Source organism: Triticum dicoccoides, chromosome 5A (genome assembly GCF_002162155.2).
Source record: "Triticum dicoccoides isolate Atlit2015 ecotype Zavitan chromosome 5A, WEW_v2.0, whole genome shotgun sequence".
Classification (NCBI taxonomy): Eukaryota; Viridiplantae; Streptophyta; class Magnoliopsida; order Poales; family Poaceae; genus Triticum; species Triticum dicoccoides.
In genome coordinates this window covers 650,057,020-650,072,977 of record NC_041388.1, presented here as the reverse complement: position 1 = coordinate 650,072,977, position 15,958 = coordinate 650,057,020, and the positions used below count along the sequence as shown (strand labels likewise).

The window sequence follows — 15,958 nt, the reverse complement described above, 5'->3', positions numbered from 1 at the left end:
TTAGGACCATGGCTGCGTGGAGGATCCCAGCCCTTGCCGACGGGAGGGCTTTGTTTTTATATGTTCCTTCGAATTTTGTTAAGACTTGTGTCTTGTTCAGAAAGACGAGATGACGACGGCTCTCTGAAGATGGAATAAGGTTTTCTCTGCCTAGCCTTGTTTCGATGGTGTGTCTAGAATCGTCGGTGGGCGTGTAGAGGTATGTCTCTGGTGGATCTATTCTTGATGGATTTTCTTGGTGGATCTGGTCGTAGTTCATTTATGTTTGTGTGTCTTTCGGTTGAATCTTTTCAATCTACGCTGCTCTTTATCGATGATAGTGGCTGTTCTGCTGTGCTGGTCCTATGGGGTCTTAGCACGACAACTTTTTGTTTGTTTACTATAAAATATTTTGCATGATTTCAACGAGGGAAGGGTGCTAAAGGCGGCGCGTCCTCGTCTTGCTTTCAACGGAAGTTTTCCCCAAACAATTATTAGAGAGAAAGCTTACTGGTGTTAATACAGAAATCAAGTACTCCCTCCGTTTGGAAATACTTGTCGGAGAAATAAATGTATCTAGATATATTTTAATTCTAGATACATCCATTTTCATCCATTTATGTGACATGTAATTTCGGACGGAGGGAGTACATGGTGTACATTAGCTGACATCCTCCCGTGTCCACCATATACCCTCCATTGTGGCTCGATCCAGTCTGGCTCGCTAAAGTCGATTTAAACGGTTTTTTAACGCTTGCGTTTGTACTGTATTAAAAAAACATTCATCTAGATGCCGAGTCAGAAATGAAAATTTCATGCGGGCCAATTTTGCAACGCACCAGGCGACCAAACGGGCTAAAAATATCATACCGGGCCTGGCTGGGCCTGGCAACCAAACGCAAGTGTTAAATTCTTCAGAGTTTCAGAGCTCCTGACAAAACCCTAAGCCATCGTCGTCGTTCCCGCCGCCGACGAGGAGGGAGGAGGGTTATCCATCAGCCATGGAGGACGTCTGCGAGGGGAAGGACTTCTCCTTCCCGGCGGAGGAGGAGCGCGTGCTCCGCCTCTGGTCCGAGCTCGACGCCTTCCACGAGCAGCTCCGTCGCACGGAGGGCGGCGAGGAGTTCGTCTTCTACGACGGCCCCCCCTTCGCCACAGGGCTCCCGCACTACGGCCACATCCTCGCGGGCACCATCAAGGACGTGGTCACCCGGCACCAGGCGATGCGGGGACGCCACGTCGCGCGCCGCTTCGGCTGGGACTGCCACGGTGTCAGGAACCAGACAGTGATTCACTGAATTTAAACACCAACTTATCACAATTTCAGGGGGAAAATTAGGACGAACTAGGGTTTATATTGCTTGAGCAAGAGGGGAAAGTAGTTTGCACGCCACAGGCGGCTTGATGGGATCAACCCTATTACAATAACATGTCCAGAAGAGAAGGGAATGGGTGGCTTTATAACCATTACACGCTAACTGAAGGAAAAAGAAACAACAGAAAGGTAAAAGCACTTTTCGGAAAGTGAACAGCGACGTTGGGTTGCCTCAGGATCGTCCGATGGAGGATCAACGGCTATCAGTATTTCAGGCACGCAGGAACAGGGGAAAGCAGAGGACTTGTAGCCTGACACACGGCCTCCCTGTCGAGCACGAGACCGACAAGCTCCTCGAGATCAAGACCCGGCAGGATGTGCTCGACAAGGGCATCGGTGTGTACAACGAGGCCTGCCGCGGCATCGTCACAAAGTATGTCGCCGAGTGGGAGGCCGTCGTCACGCGCGTGGGGAGGTGGATTGTTTTCAAGGCTGGCTACAAGACGATGGACATCAACTTCATGGAGAGCGTCTGGTGGGTCTTCGCGCAGCTCTGGCACAAGGACCTCGTGTACAAGGGCTTCAAGGTCAGATTTCCAATCTTAGTTAAGCTCGCCTGGTTCATATGTTTAGGACTGTGCTTTGCACTTTACAATATATGTCCGAATTCTGAGCCTGCATTGTGAATTTGGACAAGATTTTAAGCTTCAGGGAGACTGACAGCATTGTGTAGTTCAGAACTTCGGGACTAGAACGTGAAGTGAAAATGAAACACCAGTGTTATTGTTCAGTTTGTACTATTACATTGCTATATCTGTTTATGTCTCAGCAAAAAGATTTGGCAATGTCTAGAAATGGTGCTCTAAAAGACTCTTTATTATAGTGCCGAATTCTGAGCTTGCATTGTGAATTTGGACAAGATTAGGCTTCAGGGGGATGGCAACACTGTGTAGTTCAGAACTAGAGTTTTGTATCTGTTCAATTTGTCCTGCATTGCTATATCTGTTATGTCTCAGCGAAAGTATTTGGCAATGTCTAGAAATTATGCTCTAGATGGCTCTTTATACTTAGTTAATTCTGTTGTGACGACATGGAGTTGCACATAGCTGGGACTGCGGGTGCTTTTGGTACCACCAAAGCTGACTAAACCAAAAAAATTGGCTTACCCATGGAATTTGGCAGTTGTTTGGACTGGTGCCAAAAAATTGGCGCGCGTAGCACACCTGCCGCACGCCCAAATCTCGCCAACGCGCTGGCGAGCGTGGGAAAGCTCCGCCAATAAATTGGCAGCGTGACTTTACCACCTGATTCTCAATGGATCCCATGTACTATTCCTTTTCTATAGTTATCCAGTGCATGCTCGGGTGTTTTGATTGTTTGGCCTGTAAACAATTGGGGGTTCTCACCCTGAATAGCAGGTGCATGCAGCATGGTACTAACTCTGCATGAGAAACAGCTTCCGGCTGTAGCAGTTTCATGTTGGGGCAAGTTGGGGCTTAAACCAAACATACCCTGCATCTTAACTGTCATGCACGGAATGTATCCTTAAACATCGTCGGTTGTGGAGACTTATCTTTATCTGTTGCTTCCGTCAAGAGGATCCTTCTTATTATCCTTATCTGTTATTTCTGTCAAGAGGATGTTCCATTTCTTGTGCGGGGTCGGGAGTGCTGATGGGTGTCACATCATGTACCAAATTATGTACTGATTCTGATGTTGCTGCTGCATTGAATTTTTCTCTTGTGTATAGCAAGTCTTATTTGTGTGTGCAGTTGCTTCACACTTGTTTCCATAAGAGAAATAGAATAAGACATGCCAGTGTTCTGTTTATGAGGGATCTCTGCCTGCTCTGTTTATCAGGGATCTCTACCTGTTCTGTTTATGAGGAGACAACCATTGTTCCTTTCTTGTTTAATGTAGTGCAAGGAATCTCCTGAAAGTCAAAATGTTGAATCTTACTTTTGTTCCAGGTGATGCCTTACAGCACAGGCTGCAGGACTGCATTGTCAAACTTTGAGGCCGGGCTGGACTATAGGGTAGGTTATTGGCTTTGTTTTTGTTCTAGCTCATAACCTGTTGCTGAACTTTTTGTTAACTGACTTTGTGATGGTGTCAGACTGTTTCAGATCCAGCAGTCATGGTGTCTTTCCCTATTGCCGGTGATGTGGACAATGCATCTCTTGTCGCATGGACCACAACTCCCTGGACTCTCCCAAGCAATCTAGCATTATGTGTCAATGCCAATCTTGTGTATGCCAAGGTTAGTGCTCCTCTCTTTTCCTGGGTTATCTTCTCATTTTCTAATGCTATAATCTATTATTGAGTCTTTTTCCTGTTACAAGTAGTTTATACTCGAGAACTTGATTTCACAAGGAGCTATACTGAAAATTTAAATGAAGAATACTGAATACCCAGTGAATATATCGATGAATCTGGCAAACTCTGACAATTGTCTAAATTGGCGCGTTCACCCAAAGTAATGCATAATGCAAGCTTATGAGCCCGTCAGTCAGCTTCTTAGTATTATTATGTTTTATTTGGCAAGGACTTCTCAGACATTATGTTGTAGTCTTGTAGTACATGTTAGATTAACAGCTTGGTCCTTATCTTGCTTCTCAGTTGCTACGCCTTTTTCTCTTTCTCTGCGACATTCTGCCTTTACAATGCAGAAGTCTTATTGTCCTCTTGTTAGTTAATATCTCCTGGAACTGATATGAGTTGCTCACCAATAAATTGATTCCCATGTCTGGCTACTTCCACATGTATCATATGAGTGTGGAGAAGCATGCACCATCCTTTAACGGCAATTGCACATTTTCTTTTTGTTTCACATGTATCAGTATGGAGAAGCATGAACTATTTAACCCTTCTTAGTTGACTTGTTGTTTCGACTCATCTCTTTTTGCTATAATAACTTGATCTCCTTGATTGTAAAAGAGTTGCATGTTTGTCATTCTGCTTTCTATTCTGTCCCATATGACCATATCTATAGACCCCACCTCAAGTCAGTGTCAAAAGAAAATTCTATTGCTGACGCCCTTCTCTGTGAACTGTTTCATGCTTCTGTTCGAGGACATGTACTGTATTTCCAGGTTAAGGACAAATCAAATGGAACAGTATACATTGTTGCTGAAAGTAGGCTTGGGCAGTTGCCAGTTAAGGCCAAAGCTTCCGGAAAGAAGCAAGCAACTTCTAAGGGAAGCATGACTGAAGCTGTTCAAGGCGGTTTGGATACTGAATCGTACGAGTTACTGGCAAAGATTCCTGGTTCATCCTTAGTAGGCCTAAAGTGAGTACCCTTCTTTTTCATTAACCTATATTTCTTTTGTAGTCCATGGTCTCAGTTATCCACAACATATGGAAATTACATTCCCATTATCCCTCAGTTTCCCTTAAACCTAGCTGCTTTCTTTTATCTCTTTGTTAACTATGTCTTTCCTTTGTAGAAGAGTATTTATAACCATGTTTTTGTTTGATCAGACTTTACTGTTATATTTTGCTACAGTTAAAATGATCCGCATCACTTGAGTTTTGGATGTTTATGTGTAATGTGTGAAAAACTTCTCATTTGGAGAGTTTAGTTCGATCGCTAGTCCACCATTTATTTTATGATGGGTGGATATTATATTTTCAGTAATGGTTACTCTTGATTCTCTATTGCTGAGAGTTGTTTGAGCAATTGCAAGAATGTCAGAGCCACTGATATTTGGACCATGTATCTGTTTTTGTTTATATTTTTACTTATACTTAGTTTTCTCTGGTTGCAGGTACACTCCTTTGTTTGATTTTTTCTTGGAGCTTCAGGAGACTGCCTTTAGGGTCATTGCAGATAACTATGTAACTGATGATAGTGGAACCGGTGTGGTCCATTGTGCTCCTGCTTTCGGTGAAGATGACCATCGTGTTTGCCTTGCTGCCGGGATAATTGAGGTTGGAATACCTCATTTTACTATTTGAATATTTTTAGTAGCTATTATGCTGCCTTTTTGTCAAGGCCTAGAACATGTTTTTTCTTTCTCAAACATTTGATGCCATGCAATGGTGTCATCTGACTCACTTATTTTATTTCTCGGTTTATATTTTGATGACGAATACGATCTACTATTCAATTTTATGAGCCTCTTACTCTAGTTATGCCTTTTAACTGGTGTTTTTACTGTGATCACTGTGATGCATCAGAAATTGTGTTCATTTATGCAAGCATGACTATACATTTCTTGTTCTTTTCCTCATGGCTCCTCACTTTCAGGCTAGTGGCCTTGTTGTCGCTGTTGATGATGATGGTTGCTTTATTGACAAGATATCTGAGTTCAGAGGGCGACCTGTTAAAAAGGTTGACAAGGATATCAGCAGTGTTGACAATGATATCATCAGTGTTGACAATGATATCATCAGTGCTGTTAAGGCAAGTTCTGTTTCAGTGTTCATTGGCCTGTTAACTTAGAGAACACTTCTATATCTCGTTGCTTGCTCAGGCTATTTAACAACTGCTACCAACTAGTTTTTGAGTTGATAATAACTTGTATGATAAAACAATGCAGTGTATAGATTTTGGTATGTTAGTATTTGCTGGGAAAAATCTTAGAAGTTGTCCGTGCATTATGATGCCTTGCCGTGTTGCCTATCCGGGTACATGAACACTGTTAAGCTGTGCCAATGTGTGCTATCTACAATGGTCGTATGCCTTCCTTTCCTTTCTTAACAATATTCTGCTTTGTTATATTCGATTATATCATGGATAATTTGATAACTAAAACCACGACAAGTATTTTGGAACAGAGAGAGTATTTTTTAAGACGGCCACCCCATAAGTTGGATAGTTTTCATTGTCACGAGGAATGCATTTAGAGAATGATAAACTGCATTCACAGGATAAAGGAAGGCTTGTTAGTAAAGGGAGCATTGAACACTCTTATCCATATTGTTGGCGCTCAGAGACTCCTCTCATTTACCGGGCTGTTCCAAGCTGGTAAACATCTTCTGCTATTGCTGTGTGAATATATTCCGTCGATGTGTTGATGCTTGATGTTTTTACGTGCTGCTTGTTTTAATAAGTTAGTACTAATGTGTTGGTCATTCCTAGTTCTAATAAGTACAATTGACACTCCAGTCCATATTATATCTCCTCTTATACAAAACTGACTGCATCATGCTATCGTTCCATACATACATAAGCATAACAAAGATTGCTGTTGAACCTTTTGGGTTCATTTTTGCTGGCTGGGTTCCTGCCTTTTATGTCTAATGCAGTTTTCTTATAGCACTACTTTTTTTGGTTAAGGAACATATTCCTGAAAGAGTCTTTCTGTAGGTTCATTAAGGTTGAAAAGATAAGGGATCAGTTGCTGGAGTGCAACAAGGAGATCTACTGGGTTCCAGATTATGTCAAGGTTTGTATCCCTGATATAATGCTTTCAGGAAAAAAACTTTTAAGGGGGGATAACTCATATGCAGATGCCACTTCTAGCCACCCGATTCTTTTTCAAGGTCCGTGATATCATGATCGGGCATCTATGAGGGGCATCTTCACGAGGGTACCGCCCCATTGAATTGTCTTTGGCCCTTCCAATTACCTAATAACAACTTCATAAATCTAATGAATGGACTGGTAACTAGAAAAACCATAAGACTTTTGTTATATCAGCTTGGCTTTGCCATGAAGGACATATTATTTTGTTATCTCCATTCTGGTTCCCATCTCCTGTTTCCCTAATCGAATTTAATGAAACTTCTTGGATAGTCTAAAGGGCAGACACCAATATGCAGATGAAGAATGATGTTGTAACGTATATTTTACTTATTCCTTTGTTGACAATCAATTCATGCAGGAAAAGAGATTCCATAACTGGCTAGAAGGTGCCAGGGACTGGGCTGTTAGCAGAAGTAGATTCTGGGGTACTCCACTTCCAGTATGGATCAGCCAAGATGGTGAAGAAATTGTAGTTATGAATTCCATTGAAAAACTTGAAAAATTATCTGGTGTCAAGGTTAATATCCTCTGTGCAATATATATTCCATTTTTTAATGTTATCTGCGGTTGATGCATGCATATTCTTGTGATTCTGTGGTATTTTTGTTGAAAAACAGTAGAAATCTTTATATGTTTGTGTTACTAACTGTTGCTTGGGTATTCATTTGTTTTCTGTCTTTTTGGTACACAATGCATATCCATATCAGTGGAAGCTTATTATCGTTAGACATCCTGGTACCAAACCCCGGGGTTATATCTTTTAATTTTTCAAAATTTCTGTGATCAGGTTAGCGATCTTCACCGACATTATGTTGATGATATTACGATTCCGTCTAGCAGAGGACCAGAGTATGGGGTGCTCAAACGGGTTGAAGATGTAAGTTGCTTTTAGACCCACCATTAGGGATTACATTTCTTGTATCTTATGTAAAATTCATGTGGATGTCCCAAGCACATTTTTCAATAACTTCGACTGCATACCTTTCCATCGTGTTTTAATCTATAGCTTCTAATAGAAATTTTTGTTGTGCTCCTTGCTTATGTATAATCAAGAGGTGTAGGAGAACAGAGGATTAGGAATAGGTATCCATGGTGTTCTGTAGGGAATATGTCTGAGGTCATCTATGAAATGCAAATTAATCACTGTGTTGTCTGTAATATGAGTGTAATCCTGCAATTTCGGTCTTAGCAATATATCTGGATTGTGTTTTGAAACAAAATCAATCTATATCAACCAAATCTTTGAGTTACCTTTTAAGGATTGGTGAAGTAATCTCCTTTAAATGTCTGTGAATGACCCTTATGCAGCCCATTTGGTCTTATTGTTGCGTAAATTATCATGGCAATATATCACCTTCCTTTTGCTCAAGTGATTGTTACTTGCTAGTAGCACAGTTTCCTTTGAGGATTTAATATCAGTAGAAAGTAGGGTGTTACAGATGGCTAAATGTCCTACCAAATTGCCTCATGTTGTAAGCCCTACTTCTGAATGTATAGTTCCGGTCTTATCTGTGTTAAGATTATGTTTGTGAACATCTGACTTGTCAACTGTCATGGAGGTGAATATTTGTAGTGTTCTCTTCATCTTAAAATCTGTTCTCACTCAGCAATTATTGTGGTGTCTTCAGGTTTTCGACTGCTGGTTTGAGAGTGGCTCCATGCCATATGCCTACATTCATTATCCATTTGAGAACCGTGAACTATTTGAGAATAATTTTCCTGGAGACTTCGTGGCAGAGGGCTCGGACCAAACACGTGGATGGTTCGTTATACTTCCTTCAGCATCTTACAGAATTTTTGACAGTGATATTGTTTCTCATTTCTTAAATATGCTCGTACATTCTCATCATCATATTTTAGGTTGTATTGAGCAAAAAATGTACGTAGTTCCGGCTACTTATGATGGTAGCTCCTCATTTAAATTTCCAATGTCATGGTCTTAAGAAACAGTTTGTAGAGACTTCACCCTTCTTTGTTGCTTCATGTGTCCCCTTTCGCAACGCTATAGGCAGTTCAACTGTGACAAATAAGCTTGCATCACTGCCTTGTTACATCCCTGCACTTGTGGCTACCGTCATGAGTACACGCCGATCCTGAACAGGAACCTGGAGAGTACAATCTGAATAGTACCTACTATTGGCTGGACCTGAGGTTCACATCATCATCCGTGAGAGTACCAACCGGAATTATACCCAATGTTGGCTGGACCTGAACCTGCACATCATCATCAGTCAGGGTACCAACCTGAATTGTACCCACTATTGGCTGGACCTGAGCCTGCACATCATCATCAGTGTTAGTGCCCATAGGATCACCCTGAGTATGAGACACAACCTTCTTCCTCTCTTCACCATTTTCCATAGTGTAGGTGGTCAAGCTCTGCAAACAACAGACTTAGATCTATGACTCAGACTCCCTGAAGGTGACATCCATACTGACCTGTGTTTCTCAGAAGAACACCAACATTTATACCCCTGCTGACTAGAAGAATAGCCCAGAAAAATACACTTCATTGCCCGTGGATCTAGCTTCCCAAAAGATGGTCAGTGATCTTGAACAAAATAGGTACTGCCTAACAACTTTGGGGGAACAACTAACTTAGTTTCTCCAAACAACAACTCGCACGGAGATTTCATGCCTAGTATCCTTGAAGGTGTCTGTTTGATCAGGTATGTGGCTGCTTCACTCCCACAAGAACTTGGGCACATTCATTGTATACATCAATGACCAAGCAACCTCAAGAATATGTCGGTTCTTCCTTTCTGCCACTCCATCTCGAGGGAGGGTGTCTAGACTTGAAGTTTGGTGAAGAATACCTTGGTCAGACAAGAAGGCTCCAAAGGTGTTGTTCACATACTCAGTGCCATTGCTAGTCCTTAAGACCTGCACCTACACTTGAAACTGACACTTCACAAAGGCATGGAAATTTTTGGAAACAACTAAACAACTCGTCCATGTGACGCATCAAATAAATCCATGTCATACGAGAATAGCAGTCGATAAAGGTAACTAAACACTTCATTTCATTCACTGACACCATTGGGCAAGTCCACACATCTGAATGAATAAGCATAATAGGAGATATGCTCATAAGACCGTTACTCACATATGAGGCTCTTGTGTGTTTAGCATATTCTCAAGTATTCACATATTAACTTGCCCTTGCCCTTGCCTATTGCACACATGACATCCAGAAATATTCTACATGCATGCCCTATCCTACAATGATGGTTCATCGCTTGCTTCTCCTTGTCCTCCATAGTCGCAACACACGCCAACATCGCTTGCTTCTACCTCTACCTCTAGGAGTCCTGCCACTTCCTCCGCTGTTATATCCCCTGCCTCTACCACGATTTGGACAGTTCCACTTCAGCTGACCTTTCTCCCCACAAGTAAAACAGTCCCTGGTCTCTCTCCACTCCCTATGTTCAATATCGTCAAACTCAGAGTCGGCACAGCCTTTACGTCTGCCTTCTCAAGAGATAGCCACACGTCCTCCTGAGTTATGGCTGCAATAGCCTCATCAATAGCAGGCAGGAAAGTTTGTTGCAGCAAGGATGCCTTCCTGGCATCAAAATAACCTTTGAGCCCCTCCAAAAGTTTCAGCACATGCCTGCGTGCGATCCACTTTTGACCTAACTCGATGCAAGCTGTGTCATAGAGTTCTAGAGGATCACAGTAATCCTGGTCTGCCCATAGTGCATGCAGCTCTGTCACATATGCCATCACTGACATGTCACCTTGGCACAGCTGACTAATCTTCCAATCAATCTGAGCAATGCGCATGACATTGCCCTTACTTGAGTATTGGGTGGATAGAGTCTTCCATATCTCAGCAGATGTGGATAGGCCCTCGACAGAGCGTCCAATGGAGGGCACCATCGAGTTCAACAACCACCCAATAAGCAAAGAGTTGATGACCTTCTACCTCTTTCCCTCTGCACTAGTTTTGTCTCTTGGTTCTTCAACAATAATACCCAACAAGTACCCACCAAGCTCCTTCTGCTCCACAGCCCGCATTGCCCTCCGAGACCAACTCAGATAGTTGGTAATCCCCTCAAGTTTGCCAGCATTGCTCTCCGAGACCAACTCAGATACTTGGTAACCCCCTCTAGCTTGATGATAGTGGGCGACAACTCGATCTTCTGAACCACTTCCTGTCGAGGAACGATGGCCCTCGAGCCCTCCGTCGTGGAGGTGAGAAATAGGGTGATCTCTCGAGAGCCTCGGTGAGGAATTTTGAATCAACCATCTTGGCTGCTGCTTGGACGTCAGCAACATGTGGTCATTGATGCAACCCCCGACCAGCTGCACCCAGCAGCAAAGTCCCCATCTCCTGGCAAGCAGCTGCACGCAGCAGCTACACTTCCAGCATGCTCGGCAACTGTCGCCCTTCACACAGCAGCAGCAGCAGCACAGAACCAACCTCAGGACTCAGGAGGATTAGCAGCAGAAGACACTGCCACCTTCTTCCATGCAATCAGCAGCAGCAACGAACAGCTTCAGGAAGCAGCAGCCTCAGCAGTAGCAGCAGCAAAGAGCCAAAGATACATAGCAGTGCAGATGACCACCAGCACTTTTGTCTTGCTCCAGATCGAGGGTGAGCAGCCGCACCTCGCCTTCTTCCTCTGCCGCAGCAGCAAGCAGAAGCCGCACCTTGCCTTCTCCCTCTGCCACGTAGCCACACAAGCAGCGGCCGCACTTCACCTTCTTCCTCTGCCGCGCAGCTGACGAGCCGCACCTCATGCGCAGCTTCGCCGTGCCTCACATCGCGCGCGCACAGCCCGCACGGCGCCACCTCGCCTTCGCCGCTGATTCCCCCCGGACTCTGCCGCCTTCCCGTGAGGACCCATCGTCACCGGCATCTGATACCATTTAGAAACAGGGAGCTTATGTTGTGGCTTGCACTCTGCCTTAGACAACGACCAGCCCTCCCCCTCTTCTAGGTCTTCTACATGGGCTGGGCCTTATGGGCCAAGGGAGATGGGCCAGGCCCATGCCAGTTCAACAGTATAGAATGTGTTTGAGTATATGGCACTGAAAATGTCCAATCTGACTACTCTACTTCATGCCTATTCATTAATTGGTCTAAAAAAGCCTATTCATTAATGTTGATATGGAACTCACTTGTATGATTCCACTTCATCCTACAGGTTCTATACTTTGATGGTGTTATCAACATCATTGTTTGGGAAGCCTGCTTTTAAGAATTTTATTTGCAATGGTCTTGTCTTGGCCGAGGATGGTAAGAAAATGAGCAAGAGTAAAAAGAATTACCCTGCTCCAACAGAAGTCATTGATGAATACGGAGCAGTATGTGGTATTTCTTCGGAAGTCGATGGCTTTTACTCATTTTTACATTATATGATTGATGCTTTAGTCTACACACTGTAATATTGTTTGGTCTGCATATACATGCATTTCGACTTAGCAAGGTTTGTGAATTGTGTTCGCCTTATTATTCCGAGTTAGAATTCATAATTAAGTTGTTGTTTCTCTTCTTTGTAGGATGCGTTGAGGCTGTATTTGGTAAATTCGCCAGTTGTACGCGCAGAGTCTCTACGATTCAGAAGGAGTGGTGTTTTTGGTGTTGTACGTGTCTTTCTTCAATTCTTCAGGCTCCGTTATACGATGTGGTTATGCTTGTTAAACGGTATTATGGTCAAATTTGATTATGGTCACTTCCTAGTGTCTAGGGTTTGGGTGTGTCCTGTTCAGTCCTCTTGTACTGTATATAGATTTACATTGTCAGTTAGTATATTAACAATGCTAATGGTCTGTGTGTAATACACATCAATAGCCAAATGCTTCAGTTATGTTCTTTCCTTGATAAAAGTGTATTCACCCAATTTCACATGTTTTAAATTGACCAGGTGAAATATGTTTTCCTCCCATGGTATAATGCATATAGATTTCTTGTCCAAAATGCAAAGAGATTTGAGGTTGAGGGCCTCGGAGCATTTTCTCCGATTGATCAAACTTCACTTCTGAAATCATCCAATGTGTTAGATCACTGGATAAAGTCCGCAACTGAAAGTCTGGCCAGCTTTGTTCGGCAGGAGATGGATGCCTATCGGCTTTACACGGTTGACTGCTCAACAGATTATATTTCAATATTAGTTTCATGGACATATATGCATTATATGTGATGGTCACTTAGGTAATTTGTTCGCTTGCCTACCTTTGCAGGTTGTGCCATATTTGGTAAAATACATTGACAATCTTACTATTATATACGTGCGTTTCAACCGCAAACGGCTAAAAGGACGCACTGGAGAAGAAGACTGTAAAGTTTCACTTTCAACTCTCTACCATGTAAGTATATATAAATATATCCGGTGAAGCACAATTTCAAACTTAGTCTAGGAGATAGTAATGTTGCAAATTGTCTATGGATTGATGATTTTATGTTATCTTCTAGTGATATATGAAATATTCCTGTATCAGAAAATCTTAAGGTGGCATCTGCATCTCTTTCCACCTTGTATGACCGTATCATGACTTTCTGTTTTAGCATTTTTTACATACACCTTTCCGTTACTAGGTTAGTTTAGGTGATGATTTTATTCCTAGTGTCCTCTTAATTTTGATAAGGAAATTAGCTATACCTTCTTGGTGGTTCTCTCTACAATTCTCTAAGGCATGTTAACCTGCATTTTAGGCACTTGTAACAACTTGTGTGGCGATGGCTCCATTTACACCTTTCTTTACTGAGGTTCTTTATCAAAATCTGCGAAAGGTTTCAAGTAAATCAGAGCAGAGCATTCATTTTTGTAGTTTCCCATCGACAACTGGGGAGGTAACTTTTTATATCAAAAATAGTATATACTATTTTTTGTTCCATTGAAATTGCATGTAACTCCATGTTATGCTTTGTTTCCACACATGATCAGAGAGATGGGCGTGTTGAGCAGAGTGTAAGCAGGATGATGACCATCATTGATCTTGCTCGCAATATTCGAGAACGGCGCAACAAAGCTCTCAAAACGCCACTTAAGTATGTCCGTACCCTGCTTGTATGATCTTATTTTCTGTAATATTATTTTTATGTAGGGACATTTAGTTAAAGTTGTTGACATCGTATTATATGATTTGTATTTCTCTAAATATAAATGCAGTAGAAAGGCAAGTGACAACTTCAAGGAGACTTTCGTTTTTGTTTTTTTGTCTTTACAGCCATTAAGTTGAATGAACCTTTTTTGGTTGTAGTTGTGCTGTAACATATTTGCTTGGTTTTTATTTTGCTTTTGCATTCCCTGTGTTTATCCTGCTTGAAGAATAGTATAAATATATTTGTTGTAACTCTTTTTTCTCATTAGACCTATAAAAACGGATGTGTTCATTAGTATCATTGCTGTCATTCAACTCTGCAAATGGGTTAATTAAGTTGAATTTCAGGGAGATGGTGGTCTTTCATCCTGACAATGAATTTCTGGAAGACATTGGTGGAAAGCTAAAAGAGGTTTTGTTTAAAAGGCCAAACTTATTATGTGCCCGTAAATCTTGCCATTCTGAAATTATGCAACTACCTTCTATAATTATTTGTAAATATTCTCTTCCTTTATGTCAATAATTCATTGTTACTGTCGATCTGTCTGCTTGAGATCATTATTTAATATTTATCAAGAATTTGCATATTTATATGTGTAGTGCTTGTATATAGTCGTATCTATTGAGCAAGTAGATTAATTAGTTGTGCTTTAGTACTTCCTAATTAGTTTCGTTATATCTCAAGTGTTGATATTTTATCTATTTTTCAATGTATAGTATGTCATGGAGGAGATGAATGTTAAGATTGTCACAACATGTGATGATCCCATGAAGTATTCTGTTTCGCGGGCAGAACCCAATTTTAGGTATGTGTTCCTAAATGCTCAAGAATCGTTGCACACTTTTACCCATGGCTTAGCCCTTCATATTTATTACCGAAAAAGGCTTTCGCCCCGCTTTATATATAAAGCACCAAACCATAAGCATCCAGTACAACCACACGCCACACCACCGCAACACACACACACCCGGGACAGGATACATAGGCGCTGAGCGCAGCAACACCACTCCTAGCACTACCGCCCCGAAGAGATGAAGCTACATATGACGAACCATGCGCTCCAAGGCGGCGCGTTCAGGAAGGATACGACGCCGGAGCGCCGCCACCGCCCTATCCAAGGATCAGAGTTTCCCCCGGAGCCGCATGACGGGTAATGAGAGCCGCGACGTCGCCTTCAAGAAGGGAACAATCTTCGCCGCCGCCGGTCCGTCCGAAGATAGAGCTGGTTTTCACCTCGGCCAACATTCACCGCCACCGAACGCCACACCCCGGCAACCACGCCGCCCACACGACCATGGTGTCCAGGCAGCACCAATGCACGTGCTCTGCCCAAGAGCACCGCGCAACCACCACCAGGGCCGCCGCCCCAGCATCCAAGACCTCGACACCACCTCACCCGAGACCCGCCGCACCCCAACGAAAGAGACGAGCGGAAAGGTCCCACCTTTCGCGCCCCTGGGCAACCCCCAGCGTCGAGACCCAATAGGTCGGCCAAAACTGGCATCCACCAACCCATCCTGCTGCCCCAAGCGCGAGACAAGCTCGGTCCTGCAGCAATGAGAGGGGGACGAGGTCAGTCCTGCTGCACCGTGCGCGAGACGAGCTCGGTCTTGCTGCATCATGCGCGAGACGAGCTCTCTCCTGCGGCATCGGGCGCGAGACGAGCGGTGGACCGCAACTGGGAAAGGACCAGCCCTTTGATGGAAGAAACGCCTAGGCGACGAGGAGACGGGGTGAAGGTCAAGACGGCCCAAACGCAGACAAACCGACGCCGGATAAGCCGGCCGTTGCCGCGGGCAGATCCATCGAGCCACCGTGAAGCCGCCACGACACCGGTAGGCCACCACCGAGACCTACCCATGCCGCCGCCCACGGCCGGAGCAGCAACCACGCCCGGCCGCTGCCCTACCCGCGTCGCTCGGTGAGCTCCAAACGCCGGAGCCGCCGGGCACGCACCACCGGAGCCAGGCGCCACCAGCTGGCCCCCGAAGCCAGATCTGGCAAGAGATCGGTCGCGCGCCCCCTCCCGAGACGGGAGCACCGCAGCCGCCCCGCCGCGCGCAGAATGAGGATCGCCGGAGCGCCGCCACCAGCAGGCCACCCCGCCGCCCCGCGAAACCGCCGCCGCACCGCTGGATCCCGC

The 15,958-nt window shown here is 43.9% G+C and overlaps 1 pseudogene; it reads left to right on the top strand.

Annotated features, from left to right (window-relative positions):
* The first annotated feature begins 942 nt into the window (after positions 1–942).
* LOC119303753 overlaps positions 943–15,958 on the top strand; it is a 19,601-nt pseudogene continuing 4,585 nt past the window's right edge.